General features: G+C 49.5%; 1 protein-coding gene across 11 annotated transcripts in view; it reads right to left on the reverse strand.

Moving 5' to 3' along the window:
* Positions 1 to 4,971, reverse strand: part of MAPKAP1 (MAPK associated protein 1) — a 171,207-nt gene extending 166,236 nt beyond the window's left edge. For 6 of the 11 annotated variants that reach the window (XM_075905711.1, XM_075905714.1, XM_075905710.1 and 3 more), the window contains exon 1: positions 4,816 to 4,971. The gene's annotated coding sequence lies outside the window, so the exon portion shown is untranslated. Of the gene's footprint in view, positions 1 to 3,535; positions 4,242 to 4,436; positions 4,537 to 4,815 lie in introns of those variants that run through there. The other 5 variants (XM_075905708.1, XM_075905707.1, XM_075905706.1 and 2 more) reach the window with 4 other exon arrangements.
* Between the last annotated feature and the right edge of the window lie 1,029 nt (positions 4,972 to 6,000).

Below are 6,000 nucleotides of genomic sequence, written 5' to 3' on the forward strand. Positions count from 1 at the left end.
CAATTTCTTTCTTTGGTTCTAATCCTGTTTTCCTAGACCGTTTCTAATTCCAAAACTAGAGCTGCTGACATCTAAAATTCAATCTTGAACAGCCACTCAGGATTTATTTCCTTCATGTTTATATTCCACAGTATTTATTAATAAAGCAGAAGTTTGTTATAATTTTTTAAAAAATTGAAAATAAACATTTGTAACTATTTATGCTAAATAAAATGTAACTGAATAATTTTTGAATAAAAAAAACCTATAACCATATTTCTCTCTCATCTCAACAGGAGAAGAGATCCTTGCTCCCCTTTAGGACTTGTTTGCATAGTCTCAACGAAAATGACTATTTAGAGAATTGCCATTTAAGCTCTATATCAAATGTAAACAGATTCATTCTTGTTTAATTGTAGCGCTCTTTCCTTCTCCTTTTAATTTTCAAAGTTTCCTAGCACACTCTTTTCCTACTTGTCCCTGAATTTTTGAGATACTAGCCTAGGGCTTCTGAAGGGTCAGTGCACCAAGCAGGTCTCACTTTTTAAAAAATTTTGAATTAACTTTTAAAAGAACTTCCTCTTAAAAAAAAAAAAAAAAACAACACCCATGGAAACAGGTTATATAGTCCTTGTTTTGAGAAAACTTGCCAGGAGAGACAATGGAGAAATATTAAAATGCAGAATATCAAAGGGCTGGATTTAGCCTTGCTTCTGATATTTGGACTACAGGCAGTCCCCGGGTTACATGGATCCGACTTACATCGGATCCCTACTTACAAACAGGGTGAGGCAACCCTGTACTAGCTGCTTCCCCGCAGCAGACCAGGGAGACGCGAAGCTAGTGCTCCCCCTCCCGCCCCCCCCCGATGACCAGGGAGACGCAGAGCAGCTTTTCTCAGCAGACATCTCAGCTTGAGAATAAAGGACTGAGGGAAGTGAGGTTTGGGAGAATAAAACTGAGCTCTGGAGAAATGTTTGGCTAGAGTTTCCCCTACAATATGTACCAGTTCCGACTTACATACAAATTCAACTTAAGAACAAACCTACAGTCCCTATCTTGTACGTAACCCGGGGACTGCCTGTATATCGACCATACAGACTGAGAGAACTGGTAAAACATAGCACAGCAAACCTCTTGCCATTATGAAAAGGTGATAACAGGAGTTCTTTGCATCAGCAGACATAGGGGAAGGGTGCGAAGACTTTGTGCTTTTCTGCACTAAACCCAAAGTTGATTTTAACAAACTTGTTGCAGATATTTTAAGTATCAAAGGCATAGGTGGTCTTCTTACACCCCAGAATTTTGGTTTTGGAAACAATATTTTATTGAAAACAACAAACAGGTCCTTCTGACAAACAACTTAATGATGAAAATGTTATTTTAAGGGTCATTCATACTCCTACACAAATTCCAAGATAACTGAATTATTAAAGTGAAATCTAGAGCAGGTAGGCCATGCAGCTGAAATAAACAGGTAGGGTAAATCAAACGATTGAGTGTGGCTATGAGAAGCAGTGAGGCAAAACAGCCATGGACTGGTCTACATACCAACTGGAACTAAAATAACTTATTGAAATTCACGTCTCTGTTACCTCAAAACAAATCTGCATACAGACGCTTTATTTTGGACTACAGGTTGACCTCCTTTAGTCTGGGCCAGGAGGGGTCCCAGCAGGAAGTTGGGACCCCCCCGTAGACAGGGGCTGCTACCAGCTGGACAGGCAGCGCCACTCAGTCCAGGTGCTGCAGCTCTACAATTTAAAATGCAGTAGGAACTGGGGGGAGGAAGCTGCCCAGCTCCAACTGCCTTTTAAACTGAAGAGCCGCAGCGGGGTTTGGTCCCAGCGCGAGCCAGGACTGAGAGGGGCTGCCTTCCCATATTGAGTAATCGATACAAATTTTATCCACTACTCAACTACTAAAATAACCTCAATTTAACATCCCTAAACAGGACACTAGCAATCCCAAAGAAGTGAGATTTGCACTAAAATAATGGGGACAGTTTTAATTACAACCAATGTAGTTATTTTAGTTCCAGCCTGTGTATTGACTAGAGATGTTAAACATTCATCGATTACAGGTTTATAAAAATAAATGTGTAATTGCTGAATTTTTTAGCTGTTACTAGTATACATGTGGGGGCAGGCAGGCGTCGCTTTTTAAACCGGCTCCCACATGCTCCCCCTTGCTCCTCACCCCACCCCCACTGCCTCTGTTAGAGGGGCAGCAGCATGGGTGACCGGTGGCTCCCTGGGAGACAGTACACACAGGCAGCTGACTTGAAAGAAGGCTTCCCGCATATACCAGTTCCCATGTGCCACCTCCCACTCCCAGCACTGCTGCCTCTCTATCATCGTTCCCAAGAGGATGGAGAAAGGCTGTTTCACAGTAGGGACGGAGCAATAGTCTCAAGTTACAGTGGGGGAGGTCTAGGTTGGATATTAGGAAGAAATTATTTCACTAGGAGGGCAGTGAAGTACTGGGATGGGTTACCTAGGGAGGTGGTGGAATCTCCATCCCTAGAGGTTTTTAAGTCTCGGCTTGACAAAACCCTGGCAGGGTTGATTTAGTTGGGATTGGTCCTGCCTTGGGCAGGGAGTTGGACTTGATGACCTCCTGAGATCTCTTCCAGCTCTATGATTCTATGAGAGGCAGGCAGGTCTGAGGGAGCTGGTGCTTATGCGGAGCCAGCTTTTAAGCCAGGTCCCACGAAGCACTGCCTCCCACCTTCCTCTCTGCGCTGCTGCCTCTCTGGGCAGCGGGGGGAGGCGGTTCTGCAGGAGCCAGCTCCTTACGGGAAGTGGCTCTCGCCCTCCACCCTGCCCCCACTGTCTCTGATACAGAGGCACCACTGGGGGACTGCAGGTAACTGTTAGGATTAACCAATGAGCCCAGCCTTATTGGTTAATCATGTAAACGAGTACACACTAACATCCTTAGTATTGACAGGACCTAAATAAAAGGTGAGCTAAACTGAAAATAGTCTACTTGACAACTGTCTGTAAACTAAACCACATGATGAACCATTTGGGGCATCCAGGCCTATAATATTCCTGGCCAAGATGACAACCAATTAGTGCTTATTTTAATAAGATTAATTTCAAACCTTATCTTCGTCTTAATAGAAAATATACCACACCCTCTCCCATACTGAAATTCCCACAGTACGTGAGCACTGCAGTTTTCTGGCAACCCCTTCTCATGGGTGTCAGAAAACAAGGCAAGGGACCAGCAAATACACAGAGTATCATCACTTTTAATGGTTACACTGCAAGCACCCTGAACTGCCAGGGTAACATCTTAGAGGGGGTTGGGTGATCCAAATCAAAGTAGCTCACACAACAGGATATGTTAATACGAGAGTGCAATAGCAGAACCCAATGGAATACATTACAGTATTATCCCAGGATATCAGGTCCATTGTACTTCCTTATGGGAATCAGAAACTCAGTATCTAAACCAGGGATGGGCAAATACCAGCCCACCGGCTGGATCCAGTCTGTCAGAGTCAGCACCTGGCGGGCTCCCACACCGCTGTAACCGCCATATTTACCTGCACAGATATGGAGGAGCACCGCATCTGTTGGCCGCCGATCACCGTTCCCAACTAATGGGAATCATGACCCCCCCCCCATACCTGTGAAAGTGAGGTAAATACAGTGTCAGCGGCTCAAAGGGGGCTAATGCTGCGGAAATGCTGCTATTTTATTGTCCACACCTGATCTAAACCAAAGCCTGCCAACAGTTTCTCAAGTTCTATAATGCACCCGAGTCCTTTTTTTCAATCATGTCCCACCAAATCTTCACAAATTTTCCCCTTTCAAATCACTTCTTAGAAGCCCACTGGATCTACACTGTTTATCCCAACTATAGCTTACTGTCCATTTACTCTACTTATTTGTGCCATTACCATGAAATCTTGCAAAAGGATTGGCGAGCATTAAGTAGGCTTTATAAACTATAACGCGACACATCCATAAAGCTCTCTAAATAGACCACACTAATTGCATATGTACAGGATTCTGATATGTGGACATAAGTCTCTCAAAAACCCTAAAGGCAGAATAACGGTTTCTTGCATTTAGTAAGACTTTTAGGCAGAGCACATGTACGATTCTACAGAAGAATCTCTAAGTCACAGGAGCTGACGCCCCATTGTCACCCACACAATGTTATGAGTTAGCAACAGAACTGTGCCCTAACAGGCATGCTAAGGGTTCTAGTAGTTACCGCCTTTCGGCAACAACACGTGGTTCGAACAAAAGACAGGACTATGCAGCACTTTAAAGACTAACAAGATGGTTTATTAGGTGATGAGCTTTCGTGGGCCAGACCCACTATTTGCTCTGAGGAAGTGGGTCTGGCCCACGAAAGCTCCTCACCTAATAAACCATCTTGTGAGTCTTTGAAGTGCTGCCCAGTCCTGCCTTGTGTCTCAGCTGCACCAGACTAACCCGGCTGCATCTCGATCGCTATTCGGCACGAGGCTCGCTGCGCTACGTCTCGCAGCTCTGTCGGTCGGCAGCGAGCGGCTGTTTGTGGCTCGGTCTCAGCCTCACGCCCGGGCCGGGCGGCCACGTGCCATCCCCGCTCACGGGCCGCCGGCGCGAGGAGGCGGAAGCGGCGGTTGGTGCCAACTCCCTGTGGGCGGGCGGGCGGGGGGGGGGGGGGGGGGGGGGGGCTCAGCGCTGCTCGCCGGGAACAGGCCCCCGGGGCTTCCCTCCGCGCCTCGGCCTGGCGGGGGGGCGGGCTCCTGGTCCGGCCAGGGGCGACCCCGCTCTGCCCAGCGTGAGGGGCCGGGCGCGCGGCGCGGCGGGGCCCGTCCCCACTTACAGGCCTGGCGGGCGCTGCCCTCCTGCGGGGCCGGGGCCGTTTCCTGCCCCACCGGCGGGGCCGCTTCCGGGGCCGCAGAAGGCTCTGCCGACGCCAGCTAGCGGTATGGCCCCCGCTAACCCGGAAACACAACCTCCGAGCGGAAGTGACGGAGACAGCAAAGCCGGGGCCAAACGCCGTTGGCCTCGGGGGGGGGGGGTAGACGTTGCACTCTGCGCATGCGCGCGGAACGTGGCCGCGCCGCGCCCCCGCCCTGGCCAAGGCGCCTCGTTCGGGTGCCTCAGACCGCGGAGCGATGCGCGGGGGCCACTCGGCCAACGAGTAACTAGCCGCCGCGCAGGCCCCGCCCCCTCCGCGCGTAACGGAAAACAGCGGGGCGGCCTGCGGCTCTCGAGGCCAACGGCTGCGGCGTCAGGTCCCGCGCGAGCACAGGGCCCCGCCCCCCCCGCCGGCCCGGCGCTCCGGACTGGTGGGGGCCAGGGCCCAGCCCGCACTGAGCAGCCCCGGCTCACGCCCCCCCCTCTGAGGAGACGGGGCGGGGGGGGGGACTGGCTTTTAAGCTGCCCCAGCCCCTGCTGCCCCGCCCCCTTTGCTGCCTCTGTTGCGGAGGCAGCAAGGTGGGAAGCGAGCAGTCGAATAGTGACCCAGCTGTCCAGTAAGCCAGGCTCACCGGGGAGTTGGCTACTAGCCAGGGTGCACAAGAGCGGCCGTACTGGGTCAGACCACAGGGCCATCTAGCCTCACCCCTTGTCACTTACATCCCTGCGCAGGACTACTGGTTTCTCTGTAATTGCTTAGTGAAATTCCGTTGTAGAACAATGGCTACTTTTTAAATCGATGAATGAGTGACCTGGCAAGTTAAAATGTTCCCCTACAGGTTAAGTGTGTTGCCATTTCTGAGGTATGATTTGTGTCCATTTATCCTTTGTCATAGAGACTGACCAGTTTGGCCAATATAAGAGGTATGACATAAGAAAGACCCAACAAATGCAGCCAAGAAAATAGTGTAATTAAGATAAATTTGCATCCCAGATTTCTCATACTGGGTTATTTCAATATGGCTATGTCTATACTGCGCCTGTTTTGTGCAAGAAATATGCAAATGAGGCTGTCTAGAATATTGCTGAGCCTCATTTGCATAATTTACAAGGCTCCATTTTTGCACAAGAGGTTTTTGCGCAAGAG

This window comes from Pelodiscus sinensis, chromosome 22 (assembly GCF_049634645.1).
Source record: "Pelodiscus sinensis isolate JC-2024 chromosome 22, ASM4963464v1, whole genome shotgun sequence".
NCBI lineage: Eukaryota > Metazoa > Chordata > Testudines > Trionychidae > Pelodiscus > Pelodiscus sinensis.